General features: G+C 50.5%; 1 pseudogene; it reads right to left on the minus strand.

The window, feature by feature from the left end:
* The window catches only part of LOC140208211 (NACHT, LRR and PYD domains-containing protein 3-like), a 169,444-nt pseudogene that overhangs the window by 93,210 nt on the left and 54,475 nt on the right, over nucleotides 1-21,759 (minus strand).

Consider the following 21,759-nt stretch of genomic DNA (forward strand, 5'->3'; position numbering starts at 1 on the left):
CTTTTGGGGCCTGTGGGGTTTCACAGTGTTTTAGGACCCTCTCAGGGGTGTGTCGGATCTCACAGTCTCTCAGGACCCTATCCTGGGTGTGTGGGGTCTCACAATGTGTCAGGAACATTCTGGGGTGTGTGGGGTCTCACAATGTGTCAGGACCCTTTTGGGGTGTGTGGGGTCTCGCAGTGTGTCTGGACGCTGCCAGGGGTGTATGGGGTCTCACAGTATGTCAGAACCCTTTCAATGTGTGTGGGATCGCAATGTGTGTCAGGTCGCTGTCAGGGGTGTGTTAGGTCTCACGGTGTGTCTGGACCCTCTCAGGTATGTGTGGGATCTTAATGCGTGTCAGGACCCAGTCAGTGGTGTGTGGGGTCTCACAGTGTGTCAGGACACCGTGAGTGGTTTGCCGGATTTTACAGTGTGTCAGGATCTGGTCGTGGGTGTGTGGGGTCTCACTGTGTGTCAGAACACTCTCAGATGTGTGTGGGATCGCAATGTGTGTCAGGACGCTGTCAGGAGTGTGTGGCGTCTCACAGTGCGTCAAGTCCCTGTCAGGGGTGTGTAGGGTCTTACAGTGTGTCAGGATCCTTTTGGGTCCTGTGCGGTCTCACAGTGCGTCAGGACTCTCTCAGGGGTGTGTCGGATCTCACAATCTGTCAGGACACTATCTAGGGTGTGTGGGGTCTCACAGTTGTCCGGACCCTGTCTGGTGTGTGTGGAGTCTCACAGTGCGTCAGGTCCCTGTCAGGTCCCTGTGGGGTCTCACAGTGTGTCAGGACCGTGTCAATAGTGTGTGGGGTCTCACAGAGTGTCACGACCCTGTTAGGGGAGTGCGGGGTCTCACAGTGTGTCTGGACCCTGTCAGGTATGTGTGGCATCTCACAATGTGTCAGGACCCTTTTGGGGCCTGTGGGGTCCCACAGTCTGTTAGGACCCTCTCAGGGGTGTGTCGGATCTCACAGTCTCTCAGGACCCTATCCTGGGTGTGTGGGGTCTCACAATGTGTCAGGATCCTTTTGGGGTGTGTGGCGTCTCACAGTGTGTCAGGACCCTTTTGGGGCCTGTGGGGTCTCACAGTGTGTCAGGACCATGTCAGGAGTGTGTGGGATCCCACAGTGTGTCCGGACCCTGTCAGGGGTGTGTAGGGTCTCGCTGTGTGTCAGCACCCTGTCAGGGGTGTGTGGGGTCTCACAGTTTGTCAGGTCACCGTCAGAGGTGTGAGTGGTCTGACAGTGTGTCAGGGCCCTGTCAGGGGTGTGTGGGGTCTCACAGTGTGTCAGGACCGTTCCAGGGGTGTGTGGGCTCTCACAGTGTGTTTGGACCCTGCCAGGGTTGTGTGGGGTTTCACAGTGTGTCAGGACACCGTGAGTGGTTTGTGGGGTTTCACACTGTGTCAGGATCTGGTCGTGGGTGTGTGGGGTCTCACTGTGTGTCAGAACACTCTCAGATGTGTGTGGGATCGCAATGTGTGTCAGGATGCTGTCAGGAGTGTGTGGCGTCTCACAGTGCGTCAAGTCCCTGCCCGGAGTGTGTGGGGTCTCACAGTGTGTTAGGACCCTGTCAGGGGTATGTGGGGTCTCACAGTGTGTCAGTGTCCTGTCAGGTGTGTGTGGGGTCTCACAGTGTGTCAGTGTCCTGTCAGGTGTGTGTGGAGTCTCACAGTGTGTCAGTGTCCTGTCAGGTGTGTGTGGGGCGTCACAGCTTGTCCTGACCCTGTCAGGGGTGTGTGGGGTCTCACAGTGTGTCAGGACCCTGTCAGGGGTGTGTGGGGTCTCACAGTGTGTCAGGACCCTGTCACGGGTGTGTGGGGTCTCACAGTTTGTCAGGAACCTGTCAGGTGTGTTTGGGGTCTCACAGTGTGTCACGACACTGTCAGGGGTATGTCAGGTCTCACCGTGTGTCAAGATCCTTTCAAGGGTGTGGGGATCTCACAGAGTGCTTGGACCCTGTCAGGTGTGTGTGGGGTCTCACAGTGTGTCAGTGTCCTGTCAGATGTGTGTGGAGTCTCACAGTGTGTCAGTGTCCTGTCAGGTGTGTGTGGGGCGTCACAGCTTGTCCTGACCCTGTCAGGGGTGTGTGGGGTCTCACAGTGTGTCAGGACCCTGTCAGGGGTGTGTGGGGTCTCACAGTGTGTCAGGACCCTGTCACGGGTGTGTGGGGTCTCACAGTTTGTCAGGAACCTGTCAGGTGTGTTTGGGGTCTCACAGTGTGTCACGACACTGTCAGGGGTATGTCAGGTCTCACCGTGTGTCAAGATCCTTTCAAGGGTGTGGGGATCTCACAGAGTGCTTGGACCCTGTCAGGGGTGTGTGGCGTCTCATAGTGTGTCAGGGTCCTGTTAGGGGTGTGTGGGGTATCACAGTGTGTCAGTGTCCTGTTACAGGTGTGTGGGATCGCAATGTGTGTCAGGACCCTGTCAGGGGTGTGTGGGGTCTCACAGTGTGTCAGGTACCTGTCAAGGGTTTGTTTGGGTCTCACACTGTGTCAGGTCCCTGTCAGGGGTGTGTGGGGTCTCACACTGTGTCAGGTCCCTGTCAGGGGTGTGTAGGGTCTCGCTGTGTGTCAGGTCCCCGTCAGAGGTGTGTGGCGTCTGACAATGTGTCAGGGCTTTGTCAGGGGTGTGTGTGGTCTCACAGTGTATCAGGACCCTTTGATGTGTGCGTGGTGTCGTGTGGTGTGTCACGATACTGTCAGAGGTCTGTGTGGTCTCACAGTGTGTCAGGACCTTGTCAGGGGTGTGTGGGGTCTCACAGTGTGTCAGGAGCCGGGCAGGGGTTTGTGGGGTCTCACGTGTCAGGACCCTGCCTGGGTTGTGTGGGGTCTCACAGTGTGCCTGGACCCTGCCAGGTGTGTGTGGGGTCTCACTGGTTGTCTGGACACAGATGGGTGTGGGATCGCAATGTGTGTCAGGACCCTGTCAGGGGTTTGTGGCGTCTCACAGTGCGTCATGTCCCTGTCAGGGGTGTGTGGGGTCTCACAGTGTGTCAGGACCCTTCTGGGGTGTGTGGGGTCTCACAGCGTTTCTGAACCCTGTCAGGGGAGTGTGTGGTCTCACAGTGTGTCAGGACCCTTCTGGGGCCTGTGGGGTCTCACAGTGTGTCAGGGCCCTCTCAGGGCTGTGTCGGATCTCACAGTCTGTCAGGACCCTGTCCAGGGTGTGTGGGTCTCACAGTGTGTCAGGAACTTGGCTGTCAGGTGTGTGTGTGGTCTCACAGTGGGTCAGGACCCTGTCAGGGGTGTGTCGGGTCTCACAGTGCGTCAGGTCCCCGTCAGGGATGTGTGGGGTCTGACAGTGTGTCAGGGCCCAGTCAGGGGAGTGTGCAGTCTCACAGTGTGTCAGGACCGTTCCAGGGGTGTGTGGGGTCTCACAGTGTGTCAGGACCCTTTCATGTGTGTGTGGTGTCGTGTGGTGTGTCACGATCCTGTCAGGGGTGTGTGTGGTCTCACAGTGTGTCAGGACCCTGTCAGGGGTGTGTGGGGTCTCACAGTGTGTTAGGACCCTGTCAGGGGTGTGTGGGGTCTCACAGTGTGTCAGAACCCTCTCAGATGTGTGTGGGATCGCAATGTGTGTCAGAACCCTGCCAGGGGTGTGTGGGGGGTATGTGGGATCGCAGTGTGAGTCAGGACCCTGTCAGGTGTGTGTGGCGTCCACAGTGGGTCAGGACGCTGTCAGTGGTGTGTGGGCTCTCACAGTGTGTTAGGACCCTGCCAGGGTTGTGTGGGGTTTCACAGTGTGTCAGGACACCGTGAGTGGTTTGTGGGGTTTCACGGTGTGTCAGGATCTGGTCGTGGGTGTGTGGGGTCTGACTGTGTGTCAGAACACTCTCAGATGTGTGTGGGATCGCAATGTGTGTCAGGACGCTGTCAGGAGTGTGTGACGTCTCACAGTGCGTCATGTCCCTGTCAGGGTTGTGTGGGGTCTTACAGTGTGTCAGGACCCTTTTGGGGCCTGTGGGGTCTCACAGTGTGTCCGGACCCTGTCTGGTGTGTGTGGAGTCTCACAGTGCATCAGGTCCCTGTGGGGTCTCACAGTGTGTCAGGACCGTGTCAATAGTGTGTGGGGTCTCACAGTGTGTCAGGACCCTGTTAGGGGAGTGCGGGGTCTCACAGTGTGTCTGGACCCTGTCAGGTGTGTGGCGTCTCACAATGTGTCAGGACCCTTTTGGGACCTGTGGGGTCTCACAGTGTGTTAGGACCCTCTCAGGGTGTGTCGGATCTCACAGTCTCTCAGGACCCTATCCTGGGTGTGTGAGGTCTCACAATGTGTCAGGAACCTTTTGGGGCCTGTGGGGTCTCACAGTGTGTCCGGACCCTGTCAGGGGTATGTAGGGTCTCGCTGTGTTTCAGCACCCTGTCAGGGGTGTGTAGGGTCTGACAGTGTGTCAGGGCCCTGTCAGGGGTGTGTGCAGTCTCAGTGTGACAGGACCGTTCCAGGGATGTGTGTGGTCTCACAGTGTGTCAGGACCCTGTCACTGGTTTGTGGGGTCTCACAGTGTGACAGGTCCCTGTTAGGGGTGTGTGGGGTCTCACAGTGTGTCAGAACCCTGCCTGGGTTGTTTGGGGTCTCACAGTGCGTCAGGACCCTGCCAGGGATGTGTGGGATCGCAGTGTGTGTCAGGACCCTGTCAGGTGTGTGTGGCGTCCACAGTGGGTCAGGTCGCTGTCAGGGGTGTGTGGGGTCCGATAGTGTTTCTGAACCCTGTCAGGCGTGTGTGCCGTCTCACAATGTGTCAGGACCCTTTTGGGGCCTGTGGGGTTTCACAGTGTTTTAGGACCCTCTCAGGGGTGTGTCGGATCTCACAGTCTCTCAGGACCCTATCCTGGGTGTGTGGGGTCTCACAATGTGTCAGGAACATTCTGGGGTGTGTGGGTCTCACAATGTGTCAGGACCCTTTTGGGGTGTGTGGGGTTTCGCAGTGTGTCTGGACGCTGCCAGGGGTGTATGGGGTCTCACAGTATGTCAGAACCCTTTCAATGTGTGTGGGATCGCAATGTGTGTCAGGTCGCTGTCAGGGGTGTGTTAGGTCTCACGGTGTGTCTGGACCCTCTCAGGTATGTGTGGGATCTTAATGCGTGTCAGGACCCAGTCAGTGGTGTGTGGGGTCTCACAGTGTGTTAGGACCCTGCCAGGGTTGTGTGGGGTTTCACAGTGTGTCAGGACACCGTGAGTGGTTTGCGGGATTTTACAGTGTGTCAGGATCTGGTCGTGGGTGTGTGGGGTCTCACTGTGTGTCAGAACACTCTCAGATGTGTGTGGGATCGCAATGTGTGTCAGGACGCTGTCAGGAGTGTGTGGCGTCTCACAGTGCGTCAAGTCCCTGTCAGGGGTGTGTGGGGTCTTACAGTGTGTCAGGATCCTTTTGGGTCCTGTGCGGTCTCACAGTGCGTCAGGACTCTCTCAGGGGTGTGTCGGATCTCACAGTCTGTCAGGACACTATCTAGGGTGTGTGGGGTCTCACAGTTGTCCGGACCCTGTCTGGTGTGTGTGGAGTCTCACAGTGCGTCAGGTCCCTGTCAGGTCCCTGTGGGGTCTCACAGTGTGTCAGGACCGTGTCAATAGTGTGTGGGGTCTCACAGAGTGTCACGACCCTGTTAGGGGAGTGCGGGGTCTCACAGTCTCTCAGGACCCTATCCTGGGTGTGTGGGATCTCACAGTGTGTCAGGACCCTTTTGGGGCCTGTGGGGTCTCACAGTGTGTCAGGACCATGTCAGGAGTGTGTGGGATCCCACAGTGTGTCCGGACCCTGTCAGGGGTGTGTAGGGTCTCGCTGTGTGTCAGCACCCTGTCAGGGGTGTGTGGGGTCTCACAGTGTGTCAGGTCACCGTCAGAGGTGTGAGTGGTCTGACAGTGTGTCAGGGCCCAGTCAGGGGTGTGTGGGGTCTCACAGTGTGTCAGGACCGTTCCAGGGTTGTGTGGGGTTTCACAGTGTGTCAGGACACGGTGAGTGGTTTGTGGGGTTTCACACTGTGTCAGGATCTGGTCGTGGGTGTGTGGGGTCTCACTGTGTGTCAGAACACTCTCAGATGTGTGTGGGATCGCAATGTGTGTCAGGATGCTGTCAGGAGTGTGTGGCGTCTCACAGTGCGTCAAGTCCCTGCCAGGAGTGTGTGGGGTCTTACAGTGTGTCAGGATCCTTTTGGGGCCTGTGGGGTCTCACAGTGTGTCCGGACCCTGTCTGGTGTGTGCGGTCTCACAGTGTGTCAGGACCCTTTTGGGGCCTGTGGGGTCTCACAGTGCGTCAGGACCCTGCCAGGGATGTGTGGGATCGCAATGTGTGTCAGGACCCTGTCAGGTGTGTGTGCCGTCTCACAATGTGTCAGGACCCTTTTGGGGCCTGTGGGGTTTCACAGTGTTTTAGGACCCTCTCAGGGGTGTGTCGGATCTCACAGTCTCTCAGGACCCTATCCTGGGTGTGTGGGGTCTCACAATGTGTCAGGAACATTCTGGGGTGTGTGGGGTCTCACAATGTGTCAGGACCCTTTTGGGGTGTGTGGGGTCTCGCAGTGTGTCTGGACGCTGCCAGGGGTGTATGGGGTCTCACAGTATGTCAGAACCCTTTCAATGTGTGTGGGATCGCAATGTGTGTCAGGTCGCTGTCAGGGGTGTGTTAGGTCTCACGGTGTGTCTGGACCCTCTCAGGTATGTGTGGGATCTTAATGCGTGTCAGGACCCAGTCAGTGGTGTGTGGGGTCTCACAGTGTGTCAGGACACCGTGAGTGGTTTGCGGGGTTTTACAGTGTGTCAGGATCTGGTCGTGGGTGTGTGGGGTCTCACTGTGTGTCAGAACACTCTCAGATGTGTGTGGGATCGCAATGTGTGTCAGGACGCAGTCAGGAGTGTGTGGCGTCTCACAGTGCGTCAAGTCCCTGTCAGGGGTGTGTGGGGTCTTACAGTGTGTCAGGATCCTTTTGGGTCCTGTGCGGTCTCACAGTGCGTCAGGACTCTCTCAGGGGTGTGTCGGATCTCACAGTCTGTCAGGACACTATCTAGGGTGTGTGGGGTCTCACAGTTATCCGGACCCTGTCTGGTGTGTGTGGAGTCTCACAGTGCGTCAGGTCTCTGTGGGGTCTCACAGTGTGTCAGGACCGTGTCAATACTGTGTGGGGTCTCACAGAGTGTCACGACCCTGTTAGGGGAGTGCGGGGTCTCACAGTGTGTCTGGACCCTGTCAGGTATGTGTGGCATCTCACAATGTGTCAGGACCCTTTTGGGGCCTGTGGGGTCCCACAGTGTGTTAGGACCCTCTCAGGGGTGTGTCGGATCTCACAGTCTCTCAGGACCCTATCCTGGGTGTGTGGGGTCTCACAATGTGTCAGGATCCTTTTGGGGTGTGTGGCATCTCACAGTGTGTCAGGACCCTTTTGGGGCCTGTGGGGTCTCACAGTGTGTCAGGACCATGTCAGGAGTGTGTGGGATCCCACAGTGTGTCCCGACCCTGTCAGGGTTGTGTAGGGTCTCGCTGTGTATCAGCACCCTGTCAGGGGTGTGTGGGGTCTCACAGTGTGTCAGGTCACCGTCAGAGGTGTGAGTGGTCTGACAGTGTGTCAGGGCCCAGTCAGGGGTGTGTGCAGTCTCACAGTGTGTCAGGACCGTTCCAGGGGTGTGTGGGGTCTCACAGTGTGTCAGGACCCTTTCATGTGTGTGTGGTGTCGTGTGGTGTGTCACGATCCTATCAGGGGTGTGTGTGGTCTCATAGTGTGTCAGGACCCTTCAGTGGTTTGTGGGGTCTCACAGTGTGACAGGTCCCTGTTAGTGGTGTGTGGGGTCTCACAGTGTGTCAGCACCCTGCCTGGGTTGTTTGGGGTCTCACAGTGTGTCAGGACCCTGTCATGGTTGTTTGAGGTCTCACAGTGTGTCAGGATCCTGTCGGGGGTGTGTGGGGTCTCACAGTGTGTCAGAACCCTCTCAGATGTGTGTGGGATCACAATTTGTGTCTGGACCCTGTCAGTGGTGTGTGCGGTCTCGTAGTGTGTCAGGTCCCTATCCAGGGTGTGTGGGGTCTCACAATGCGTCAGGACCCTGCTAGGGTTGTGTGGGATCGCAATGTGTATCAGGACCCTGCCTGAGGTGTGTGGGATCTCACAATGCGTCAGGAACCTTTTGGGGTTTGTGGTGTCTCACAATGTGTCAGGACCCTTTTGGTGTGTATGAGGTCTTACAGTGTGTCTGGACGCTGCCAGGGGTGTGTTAGGTCTGACGGTGTGTCTGGACCCTCTCAGGCGTGTGTGGGATCTTAATGCGTGTCAGAACGCTGTCAGTGGTGTGTGGGGTCTCACAGTGTGTTAGGACCCTGCCAGGGTTGTGTGGGGTTTCACAGTGTGTCAGGACACGGTGAGTGGTTTGTGGGGTTTCACACTGTGTCAGGATCTGGTCGTGGGTGTGTGGGGTCTCACTGTGTGTCAGAACACTCTCAGATGTGTGTGGGATCGCAATGTGTGTCAGGATGCTGTCAGGAGTGTATGGTGTCTCACAGTGCATCAAGTCCCTGCCAGGAGTGTGTGGGGTCTTACAGTGTGTCAGGATCCTTTTGGGGCCTGTGGGGTCTCACAGTGTGTCCGGACCCTGTCTGGTGTGTGCGGTCTCACAGTCTGTCAGGACCCTTTTGGGGCCTGTGGGGTCTCACAGTGTGTCAGGACTCTCTCAGGGGTGTGTCGGATCTTACAGTCTGTCAGGACCCTATCCATGGTGTGTGGGGTCTCACAGTGTGTCAGGACCCCTCAGGTGTGAGTGGGGTCCCACAGTGTTTCTGAACCCTGTCAGGCGTGTGTGCCGTTTCACAATTTGCCAGGACCCATTTGGGGCCTGTGGGGTCTCACAGTGCGTCAGGACCCTGCCAGGGTTGTGTGGGATCGCAATGTGTGTCAGGACCCTGTCAGGTGTGTGTGTGTGGCGTCCACCGTGGGTCAGGGCGCTGTCAGGAGTGTGTGGGGTCCCACAGTGCTTCAGAACCCTGTAAGGCGTGTATGCCGTCTCACAATCTGTCAGGACCCTTTTGGGGCCTGTGGGGTCTCACAGTGTGTTAGGACCCTCTCAGGGGTGTGTCGGATCTCACAGTCTCTCAGGACCCTATCCTGGGTGTGTGGGGTATCACAATGTGTCAGGAACCTTTTGGGGTGTGTGGTGTCTCACAATGTGTCAGGACCCTGTTGGGATGTGTGGGGTCTCACAGTGTGTCAGGTCCCTGTGGAGTCTCACAGTGTGTCAGGACCGTGTCAATAGTGTGTGGGGTCTCACAGTGTGTCAGGACCCTTTTGGGGCCTGTGGGGTCTCACAGTGTGTTAGGACCCTCTCAGGGGTGTGTCGGATCTCACAGTCTCCCAGGACCCTATCCTGGGTGTGTGGGGTCTCACAATGTGTCAGGATCCTTTTGGGGTGTGTGGCGTCTCACAGTGTGTCAGGACCCTTTTGGGGCCTGTGGGGTCTCACAGTGTGTCAGGACCATGTCAGGAGTGTGTGGGATCCCACAGTGTGTCAGGACCCTGTCAGGGGTGTGTAGGGTCTCGCTGTGTGTCAGCACTCTGTCAGGTGTGTGTAGGGTCTCACAGTGTGTCAGGTCCTGTCAGGGGTGTGTGGTGTCTCACAGTGTGTCAGGTCCGTGTGGCGTCTTCCAGTGTGTCAGGACCCTGTCAGGTGTGCGTGCCGTCTCACAGTGTGTCAGAACCCTGTCAGGTGTGTGGGGGGTCTCACAGTGTGTCAGAACCCTGTCAGTAGTGTGTGGGGTCTGACAATGTGACAGGACATTGTCAGGGGTGTGTGGAGTCTCACAGTGTGCCAGGACCCTGTGAGCGGTGTGTGTGTATCACAGTTTGTCAGGACCCTGTCAGGGTGTTCGGGGTCTCACAGTGTTTCTGTACCCTGTCAGGGGTGTCTGGGGTCTCACAGTGTGTCAGTGTCCTGTCAGGTGTGTGTGGGGTCTCACAGTGTGTCAGTGTCCTGTCAGGTGTGTGTGGAGTCTCACAGTGTGTCAGTGTCCTGTCAGGTGTGTGTGGGGCGTCACAGCTTGTCCTGACCCTGTCAGGGGAGTGTGGGGTCTCACAGTGTGTCAGGACCCTGTCACGGGTGTGTGGGGTCTCACAGTTTGTCAGGAACCTGTCAGGTGTGTTTGGGGTCTCACAGTGTGTCACGACACCGTCAGGGGTATGTCAGGTCTCACCGTGTGTCAAGATCCTTTCAAGGGTGTGGGGATCTCACAGAGTGCTTGGACCCTGTCAGGGGTGTGTGGGGTCTCACAGTGTGTTAGGACCCTGTCAGGGGTATGTGGGGTCTCACAGTGTGTCAGGATCCTGTAAGGGGTGTGTGGGGTCTCACAGTGTGTCAGGGTCCTGTAAGGGGTGTGTGGGGTCTCACAGAGTGTCATCAGTGTGAAAGTAAGCATGCAAGTACAGCAGGCAGCGAAGAAAGCTAATGGCATGCTGGCCTTCATAACAAGGGGAATTGAGTACAAGAGCAAAAAGGTCCTTCTGCAGCTGTACAGGGCCCTGGTGAGACCACACCTGGAGTACTGTGTGCAATTTTTGTCTCCAAATTTGAGTAAGGACATTCTTGCTATTGAGGGAGTGCAGCGTAGGTTCACAAGGTTAATTCCCGGGATGGCGGGACTGTCATATGTCGAAAGATTGGAGTGACTGGGCTTGTATACTCTGGAATTTAGAAGCCTGAGAGGGGATCTTATTGAAACATATAAGATTATTAAGGGATTGAACATGCTGGAGGCAGGAAGCATGTTCCCGCTGATGGGTGAGTCCGGAACCAAAGGCCACAGTTTAAGAATAAAGGGTAGGCCATTTAGAATGGAGTTGAGGAAAAACTTTTTCACTCAGAGAGTGGTGGATATATTGAATGCTCTGCCCCAGAAGGCAGTGGAGGCCAAGTCTCTGGATGTTTTTTAGAAAGAGATGGATAGAGCTCTTAAAGATAGTGGAATCAAAGGTTATAGGGATAAGGCAGGAACTGGATACTGATTGTGGATGATCAGTCATGATCACAGTGAATGGCGGTTCAGGCTCGAAGGGTCGAATGGCCTACTCCTACACCTATTGTCTCTTGCCTATTTTCTATAGGACCCTGTCCGGGGTATGTTGCGTCTCACAGTGTGTCAGGACCATGTCAGGAGTGTGTGGGATCTCGCTGTGTGTCAGCACCCTGTCAGAGGGGTGAAGGGTCTTACAGTGTGTCAGGACCCTGTCAGGGGTGTGTGGGGTCTCACAGTGTGTCAGGAGCCGGCCAGGGGTGTGTGGGGTCTCACAGTGTGCCAGGTCTCCCTCAGGGATGTGTGGTGTCTCACAGTGTGTCAGGACCCTGTCAGTGGTGTTTGAGTTATCACAATGTGTCAGGACCCTGTCAGGTGTGTGTGGGATCTCACTGTGTGTCAGCACCCTTTCAGAGGGGTGTAGGGTCTCACAGTGCATCAGGACCCTGTCAGGGGTGTGTTGGGTCTCACAGTGTGTCAGGACCCTGTCAGGGGTGTGTGGGGTCTCATACAGTGTGTCAGGAGCCGGCCAGGGGTGTGTAAGGTCTCACAGTGTGCCAGTTCCCTGGCAGGGGTGTGTGGGGTCTCACAGTGTGTCAGGAGCCGGCCAGGGGTGTTTGAGGTATCACGATGTGTCTGGACCCTTTTGGGAGTGTGTGGGGTCTCACAGTGTGTGAGGACCGAGTCCAGGTTGTGTGGGGTCTTACAGTGTGTCCGGACCCTGCCAGTGGTGTGTCGGGTCTCACAGTGTGTCAGGACCCTCTCAGGTTTGTGTCCGGTCTCACAGTGTGTCAGGAGCCGGCCAGGGGTGTGTGGGGTCTGACAGCGTGACAGGATGTTGTCAGGGGTGCGTGGGTCTCAGAGTGTCTCAGGACACTATCAGGGGTCTGTGCGGTCTCACAGTGTGTCAAGATCTTGGCGATCTGGAAGGAATCTAGAGCAGCTGGATGACCTTCGATTCATAAGGGAGAATGAGGCAGTCATAGATGAGAGCTTCAGGGAGGTAGTCACACCAAGGCTGTCGGAAGCAGGTCGTTGGGTGACGGTCAGAGGGGGGAAAGTGAAGGTGAGCAGACAGGCAGTGCAGAGCACCCCTGTGGCCATTTCCCTCAATAATATGTTCACCATTCTGGATACTGTTGGTGGGGACAACCGACCGGGTGTGAGCCACGGTGGCAGGGCCTCTGGCACTGAGTCTGACCCTGTGGTGCAGAAGGGTGGGACGGAGAAGAGGAGAGCTGTCGTCATTGGAGACTCTATAGTCAGGGGAGCAGACAGGAGATTTTGTGGACGTGAGAAGGACAGCCGCATGGTTTGTAGTCTCCCGGGTGCCAGGGTCCAGGATGTCTCTGACCGGGTGCACGACATCCTGGTATGAGAGGGAAAGCAACCAGAAGTCGTGGTACATGTTGGCACCAACAACATAGGCAGGAAGAGGGATGAGGTCCTGAAGTGTGAGTTTCGGGAACTAGGCAGAAGGCTAAAGAGCAGGACCTCAAGGGTGGCGTTCTCAGGATTGCTGCCAGTGCTACGTGACAGTGATGGTAAGAATTGGAGGAGATGGCAGTTGAATGCGTGGCTGAGGAGTTGGTGCAGGGAGCAGGGGGTTTGGATCATTGGGATCTCTTCTGGGGTATTCTTCACTTATGTGAAGAACAAAAGGATGACAGGAGTGAAGGTAGGTCCATTTAGATAAAGGTGGGAAGATGTGCCTGAAAGCTGTGGAAGTGAGTGAGGTGCTCAATGAATACTTCTCTGCAGTTTTCACCAATGAGAGAGAACTTGATGATGGTGAGGACAATATGAGTTAGGTTGATGTTCTGGAGCATGTTGATATTAAGGGAGAGGAGGAGTTGGAGTTGTTAAAATACATTAGGATGGATAAGTCCCTTGGGCTAGACAGAATATTCCGCAGGCTTCTCCATTAGGTGGGGGAAGAGATTGCTGAGCCTCTGGCTAGGATCTTTATGTCCTCGTTGTCCACAGGAATGGTACCAGAGGACTGGAGGGAGGCGAATGTTGTCCCTTTGTTCAAAAAAGGTAGTAGGGATAGTCCGGGTAATTATAGACCAATGAGCCTTACGTCTGTGGTGGGAAAGCTGTTGGAAAAGATTCTTAGAGATAGTATTTATGGGCATTTAGAGAATCATGGTCTGATCAGGGACAGTCACCATGGCTTTGTGAAGGGCAGATCGTGTCTAACAAGCCTGATAGAGTTCTTTGAGGAGGTGACCAGGCACATAGATGAGGGTAGTGCAGTGGATGTGATCTACATGGATTTTAGTAAGGCATTTGACAAGGTTCCACACAGTAGGCTTATTCAGAAAGTCTGAAGGCATGGGATCCAGGGAAGTTTGGCCAGGTGGATTCAGAATTGGATTGCCTGCAGAAGGCAGAGGGTGGTGGTGGAGGGAGTGCATTCAGATTGGAGGGTTGTGATTAGTGGTGCCCCACAAGGATCTGCTCTGGGACCTCTAATTTTCATGATTTTTATTAACGACCTGGAGGTGGGGGTAGAAGGGTGGGTTGGCAAGTTTACAGATGACACAAAGGTTGGTGGTGTTGTAGATAGTGTAGAGGACTGTCGAAGATTGCAGAGAGATATTGATAGGATGCATAAATGGGCTGAGAAGTGGCAGATGGAGTTCAACCCGGAGAAGTGTGAGGTGGTACACTTTGGAAGGACAAACTCCAAGACAGAATACAAAGTAAATGGCAGGATACTTGGTAGTGTGGAGGAGCAGAGGGATCTGGGGTACATGTCCACAGATCCCTGAAAGTTGCCTCACAGGTAGATAGGCTTATGGGTTGTTGGCTTTCATAAGTCGAGGGATAATGTCTAAGAGTCGCAATGTAATGATACAGCTCTATAAAACTCTGGTTAGGCCACACTTGGAGTACTGTGTCCAGTTCTGGTCGCTTCACTATAGGAAGGATGTGGAAGCATTGGAAAGGGTACAGAGGAGATTTACCAGGATGCTGCCTGGTTTAGAGATTATGGATTATGATTAGAGATTAAGGGAGCTAGGGCTTTACTCTTTGGAGAGGAGGAGGATGAGAAGAGACATGATAGAGGTGTATAAGCTATTAAGAAGAATAGATACAGTGGACAGCCAGTGCCTCTAAACATCTGGAGAAGAGTGATGCTTATGTGAGAATGCTGTTCTCGGACTACAGTTCAGTATTCAACACCATCATTCCCTCCAGGCTTGACAAGAAGCTCAGAGACCTCGGCCTTGACCCTGCCTTGTGCAGCTTGATCGTGGAATTCCTGTCAGATTGCCAGCAGACGGTAAGAGTGGGCTCCCTCACCTCTGCCCCTCCGACACTCGATGTAGGTGCCCCTCAGGGCTGTGTCCTAAGCTCCCTCCTTTACTCTCTGTATACACATGACTGTGTCGCCACCCACAGCTCCAATCTGCTAATTAAATTTGCTGACGATACTATATGGATTGGCCAAATCTCAAATAATAACGAGGTAGCCTACATAGAAGTCATCACCCTGACACAGTGGTGTCAGGAGAACAACTTCTCCCTCAATGTCGCAAAAGCAAAGGAGCTGGTCGCAATGTCGCAAGAACAAGAGGAATGGAGACAGGCTAACCTCTATTGACATCAATGGATCTGGGGCTGAGAGGGTGAACAGCTTTAATTTCCTTGGCATTCACGTCACTGAGGATCTCACATGGTCTGTGCACACCGGCTGCGTGGTGAAAAAGGCACAACAGCACCTCTTTCACCTCAGATGGTAGAGGAAGTTTGGGATGGGCCCCCAAATGCTAACGATTTTCTACAGGGGCACAGTTGAGAGCATCCTGACTGGCTGCATCATTACATGGAATGGGAACTGTACTTCTCTCAATCGCAGGGCTCTGCAGAGAGCGGTGCGGACAGCCCAGTGCATCTGTAGACGTGAACTTCCCACTATTCAGGGCTTTTCAGAGACGGGGTAAAAAGGACCCAAAGGATCATTCTGAACCCAAGTCTCACCAACCACAACCTGTTCCAGCTGCTACTATCCGGGAAACGGTACCACAGCATAAAAGCCAGGACCAACAGGCTCCGGACAGCTTCTTCCACCAGGACATCAGACTGATTAATTCACGCTGATACAAATCTATTTCTACAATTGTACACATATATACACGCTCACCGCACACACTTTACTGTAATTGTGCTGTTGGTGCAGAAAAACAGTTTACACGACATGTGTCTGATATTAACCCTGATTCTGAGAATTTTTATCCGGCTGTTGTCTCATTTTTTTAGATCTGTTATTCACCATACTCATACTGTCCTCATTCATATCAATCTAAGTGTGATCCAGTGCACATGGCGTTTTCTAGAAACTGTCATTTAAGTTCTTATTTTTCTTGGCATATTTTCCAGATCTGTTTCAGACCAGGATATTATACCAAAATTATACGTCAATATGGGCATAGTGAGTGTATACTACCTTTGTTATATTTTTACTGTTCAGCTCTGTTTGGCAGATTTTCTTGATCCTTAATGTAAATTCAGATTTTCTTCAGCCTTGAAGTAAATTTTGTTGGAAGGTTTTCCTTTATCACACGATTATCTATTTTCTTTGCTTATTGATATCCTAAGTATATGTTTCATATTCTGTTGTATTGTCCCCTGATGCTCTGTTTGATATTCTACTGGCTCTATTGCACCTTTCTTTATGTTTCATGTTCTGTACTTTTCTAGTCTAAAGTTCATGCTTATATCTTTAGAAGTTAGTTCCATTATTTGAAATATTTGTTTTAGCTTTGCTGATGCAAGAGCAAGTAATTTCAAATCATCAATGTATAGCTGTGCAAACGTATAATTCGTATTTTTACCTGATTTGATACCTGATTTTTGTCCGTTTCAGTAAATTATGAGCAGGTTTAAAGCCAAACAGAACCATACTGGCCTTAGTGAGTCGCTCTGGAAAATCCCTCAATTTTGATAATGGTGGTTGTCCCTTTGTGGTTGTTAATAGGACGATTATTTTATGCCAATGATTCATCAGATGTTGTAGAAATTTCACAAGTATTGGATGAATTTTATATCTATTTGGAACTTCTCTTAACCATGTGAGGGAGAGAATCAAATGTTTTTTGATAGACAATATTACACTGAAAGATTTCTGCTTTCCACAGGTTTTGAAATAGAATTACATAATCTGTTATCTGTTGTTCATAACCAAACGGTATTTTTTCTGCTGTCCTGTGAGTATATTGTGGTTATCTAAGTGAGTTGTTATTAGTTACCGGATGCACGATGCTACAATTATATAATTGTCTTAATATTATTAAGAGCCAATAATAACATAGTAGGTGACCATTCAGTAGTCTTATAAATGCAGTATTGAAGCTGTCCCTGAGGCTGGTGGTACACACCTTCAGTCTTTATATCTTCTGCCCCATGGCTGTATGAAAGAGAGAATGTTTGAGGTGGTTTGGGGTTCAGCAGAGCCAAGAAGGGCCAAAAGACCTGTTTCTGTGCTGTAGTTTTTTTTATGGTTTCTATGGTTTCTAAACAACATCCATGTGTAACTTCATCCATCACCTTTGTCACATCCTGCAGGAACTCAATCAAGTTGTCAAGACGCAAATCCCATCCAAAGCTTTTAATGATTATGGACCTGTATTCCCAGATCACTTTGCTCTACCGCACTCCTCAGTGCCCGACTGGTAACTGTATAAGACCGGCCCTGCTTGGTCTTTCCAAAGTGCAACACGTCACGCTTGTCTGCAATCTGCCCAATTTATTCTTAAATGTTAAAAAAGAACCCGCATTTACCACCTCGTCTGGCAGCTCATTCCACACTCCCGCCACTCTGTGTGAAGAAGCCCCCACTAATTTTCCCTTTAAACGTTTCCCCCCTCACCCTTAACCCATCTCCTCTGGTTTTGTTCTCTCCTTGCCTTGGTGGAAAAAGCCTGCTTGCATTCACTCTATCTATACCCATCATAATTTTATATACCTCTATCAAATCTCCCCTCATTCTTCTATGCTCCAGGGAATAAAGTCCTAACCTATTCAACCTTTCTCTGTAACTGAGTTTCTCAAGGCCCAGCAACATCCTTGTAAACCTTCTCTGCACTCTTTCGACCTTATTAATATCCTTCCTGTAATTTGTTGACCAAAACTGAACACAACGCTCGAGATTCGGCCTCACCAATGCCTTATACAACCTCATCATAAAATTCAGCTCTTATATTCAATACTTTGATTAATAAAGGCCAATATACCAAAAGCTCTCTTTACGACCTTATCTACCTGTGACGCCACTTTTAGAGAATTTTGTATCTGTATTCCCAGATACCTGTTCTACTGCACTCCTCAGTGCCTTACCATTTACCCTGTATGTTCTATCTTGGTTTGTCCTTCCAAAGTGCAATACCTCACACTTGTCTGTATTAAACTCCATCTGCCATTTTTCAGCCCATTTTTCCAGCTGGTCCAAGTCCCTCTGCAAGCTTTGAAAACCTTCCTCACTGTCCACTACACCTCCAATATTTGTATCGCCAGCAAATTTGCTGATCCAATTTACGACATTATCATCCAGATCATTGATAGAGATGACAAATAACAATGGACCCAGCACTGATCCCTGTGGCACACCACTAGTCACAGGTCTACTTGTATATTGGTAGAGTCTTTGACAAGGTCCCACATGGGAGGCTCATACAGAAAATTAATATGCTTGGGAACTGTGGGGAATTATCCTCGCTGGCGGGGATGCACACTGGGAGAAACATCTTAGCTGGCGGGCGGTGAATCTGTGAAATTATTGTCATGGACTGCTGAGGAAGACACGTCATTGGATATAGTTAAAATGCAGGTTGATATGTTCCTGATTAGGAAGAGCGTCAACATTTACAGAAGGCGGGATAATGGGGTTGAGAGGATTTGCGTAGCAAAATCACTGAGCCAATTGGCTTAATTCTGCTCCTAAGTCTTATGATTTTAGGGTGCATCTGGAGTATTGTATTCACTTCTGATTGTCCAGCTTTTAGAAGGATTGGAGAGGGTGCAGAACAGGTTTATCAGGGTGTTGCCTGGATTCGGTGGCATGTGCTACAAGTGGAGGTTTGATAAACTTGGTTTGTTTACTCTGGAGTTAGAATAGAGATCTGACAGAGGTACACAAGTTTGAGAGATAAGATTTGGGTCGACAGCCTGTATTTTGTTTGTTATTTTTTTACATAAGACTGGTGTCTAATATCAGAGGGCATTTGGTTAAGATGAGATGTGGGAAATTTACAGCAATAGTGAGTGTTTTTTTTTTCATAGAGTTCTGGTACCTGGAATTTACTACCTGAGTCATGTTGAAGGCAACTATGTTAGATATACATGAATGTACAGCAAATGCAAGCATATGGTCAATAATATAAGAAAGGATACCAAAGTATTTTTTTTAAACTTTCCCAGATATATAAAGAGTAAAAAAACAGGAGAGGTTCGATATTGGACCGCTGAAAAATGATGTTGTAGCTGCAGTAACGGGTGAAAAGGAAATACCAGACAAACTCTATAGAAGTCACTAGCGGAATTACAAAAAGTAATGAACACCAGTGAACAGAATTGTGTGTTGTGCTATTACAAAGGAAAAGGGGCTTGGAAGATGAAAGGTCTGAAGATAGAAGAGTCACCTGGACTGGGTCGTATAGTGTATCAGGAGCCTGCCTGGGGTGTGTGGGCATTCCCAGAGCGTTAGGACCTGGAGTGAAGGCGTCAGCAGAACCAACAGATGGATTAATGGAAAAATAAAATGTAGAATATTCAGGCTGCAAAGAGAAATACTTTGAATTGTTACTTCAATCCAGAGATCAGCGAATGGCTAATGGTGAATTTTGATTCCCAGGTTTTGCCAAGTCACAGACTAACACTTGAGATGTGGTTTGAACTGAGCATTTCATCACTCACCTATCAGTTGAGTGGGTAATTCAGATAACCCTTGGGCGATGTTCATGTATTCCTGTGGATCAGGACCTGTTTAAATATAAAAAGAATCCATGGAAACAGAGCTAAAATAATTAAAATAACTAAAATGTTTATTTCAATGTGCCTTTGTGTTCAGTGCATGTTTTTAACGTACCGAGCTCCTGTATTTCCCTCAGTATTCTGTCCAACTTCGGTAACTCAGTCCTCCATGTCACAAAGGATTCCCACATCGCCCTCCGGGCCCGGGAGCCTTTACCCATCACCAAACTGAGGAAGAGTCTGGAACTCTCTGTCCGGTTTCCCTTCTCTGTCAGTTCAGTGACTTTCTAGAAAAGGAAAGTAATAAATTTACTGTGAAGCAGACATACAGACAGACATGGAGAATGTGCAGGAAAATATCTGTTCATGGTCCCAGTAGCTTCAGAAATGATGCAGTCACTGGGCTGTTGCCTGATCCTCCCTGGGTTCAGTCGTTAACAAAGAAACTCTAGCTGAGGGAACTTCTAAATCAATATTGTGAAAGAATAAGGATCTACTGACACCCTGCAGTATATTCAACGTGATTAATTTACTTATCCATCAATGTGTAACATTACATCAAAAAGATGTGACAACAAGAACGGAAGAGAGGGAGAGCGAGGGAGCAAAAAATGGATGGTGGGCATCACTGAATCGTGGCTGAAAGATCATATTTGGGTGCTCACATCCAAGGATAAATATTTAATCGAAAGGAGAGGCAGGTGGGTGAAAGGGTTGGGTTGACTCTGTTGTCATAAAAAATGAAATGTGCTTCTAAAGAAGTGATAGCAGATTGGACGGTGTAGTTGTTAAGATACTGTGTAGGAAAGAAAATGACCCTGATGGAACAGTAACCAGGATGTGGGATACACATTCCAGTGGGAGAGAGAAGAGGCATGTAAAGATTTCAATGTTAAAATAGTCATGGGGAATTTCAATATGCAGGTAGCTTTGGAAAATCAGGTCGGTGTTGAATCCCAAGTGAGGGAATTTATAGAATGCCTATGAGATGGCTTTTGAGAGAAGCCTATGGTTGAGTCCACTATAGGAAAGGCAAATCTGGATTCAGTGTTGTGTATTGCACCAGATTTGATTGGGAAGCTTAAGGTAAATAAACCCCTAAGAGGCAGTGATCATAAAATAGCAGAACTGACACTGCAGTTTGAGAGGGAGAAGGTAAAAGTTAGATGTATCAGTTTACACTGGAATAAATGAATTACAGAGAAATGAGAGAGGAGCTGGGCAAAAATAAATTGGAAGAGGCAACAACCAAGCAGGAATAAAGTATGACTATGACTATGACTATGACTAGGAATAGATGAAGATTCTGGGAGTGATTCAGAAGGCACAGGTAGAGGTAGATAATCCCAAATATGAAGAATTATTCCAAAGGCAGGATGATCAACCGTGGCTGACGAGGAAGTCAATGCAGCACAAAAGCAAAGGAGAGGGTATAGAGTATAGCAAAACATAATGGAAAACAGAAGGACTGGGAGGCTTTTACTAACCAGCAGAAAGCAACGAAAAGCCGTAAGTAGAGAGAATATGAAATATGAAGGTAGGCTAGCTAATAATGTAAAATAGCTTACCAAATATATGCCCTTTCAGGACAACCTATTGATTTTTGATGTCATGCGATATCAGCTTTGTGCGTGGTAGTTCCTGTCTAACCAATCTGAATGTTGAACCAGGAAGTTACCGGGAAAGTTGATGAATGGAAGGAAGTGGGTGTTGTCTGAATGGACTTTAGCCCAGCATTTGACAAGGCACTGCAGAGGAGGGTGGGGACTCTTTGAATGACAGGTGATGCTCAGCCTGGTGAAATAAATGGGAGGTCAGATGATACAGACCTCAGACACATGATCTGGACACTGAATGAGCATTGCTGTGCCCGCAGAGAAAGTGGGATTTGGAGGATTGATCAGGCGGATTGATCCAAATTGCTATTCCAGTTTGAAGGAAAAGGGGTTGACTGGTGGGGAGCTGTCTCTGTGTCCACCCTCGCCTGGGTGATAGCTCCACCACAGAAGACCGGTCCCCCTGGTTAAAGTCACAGTCGGTGACTTGTGAAGCATTTCGGACGACGACGAGAAGATCGACTGCATCAACTCACCTGAAGACTCAACTCTGTCTCTCTCTCTCTCTCTCCCCATCACTACTCAACTAAATACCACGAACTGAACTGAACTGAACTTTACTCAACATCGTAAGACCGTATCTTTTTACCCCTAGACTTAAAGAAACTTGGTTTTTCATACATATATATTCCACACTTACTTTAATATATAATCATTGCTAACCTGTGTGATTTATTTACTTTGATATTACTGTATAGCGTAGTAACTAATAAATATTATTAGTGTATAGCAATACGAGACTCCAAAGTGGTTTCCATTTCTGTTGGTTTCTTTATCCCTGTCATGGGGTACGTGACAATAGGCAGTTTCAGTAGACCAGCATGGAATAGATGGGCCAAAGAGCCTGTTTCTGTGCTGTACTTTCCTATGACGATGACATGTCAGCCACTCATTGTTCAGGAACTCAGACGGAGACTAGACCAGCTGTGGTTAGTAGGTTTCCCTCCCTCAAGTACCACAGTGAAGTCAGTTGGCCCAATTTACAATCTGACAGTTTAATATTCATCCTGGATTAATGAGCTGAGGTGAATTTGACTGACGGTCCCGATAAGACGTGAAATTAGTTTTAGACTGAATGTCTGTTCAACAGCCCAGATATGCAGCCACTGCTCGTGTATCACACTGATAAATACAGCAGGTGTGAGAGGAAAAGGTGACACTGAACCTGTAGTTCCCAGTGCTCCCCACCTTAACAGCTGAAA

Source organism: Mobula birostris, chromosome 13, assembly GCF_030028105.1.
Source record: "Mobula birostris isolate sMobBir1 chromosome 13, sMobBir1.hap1, whole genome shotgun sequence".
Taxonomy (NCBI): Eukaryota; Metazoa; Chordata; class Chondrichthyes; order Myliobatiformes; family Myliobatidae; genus Mobula; species Mobula birostris.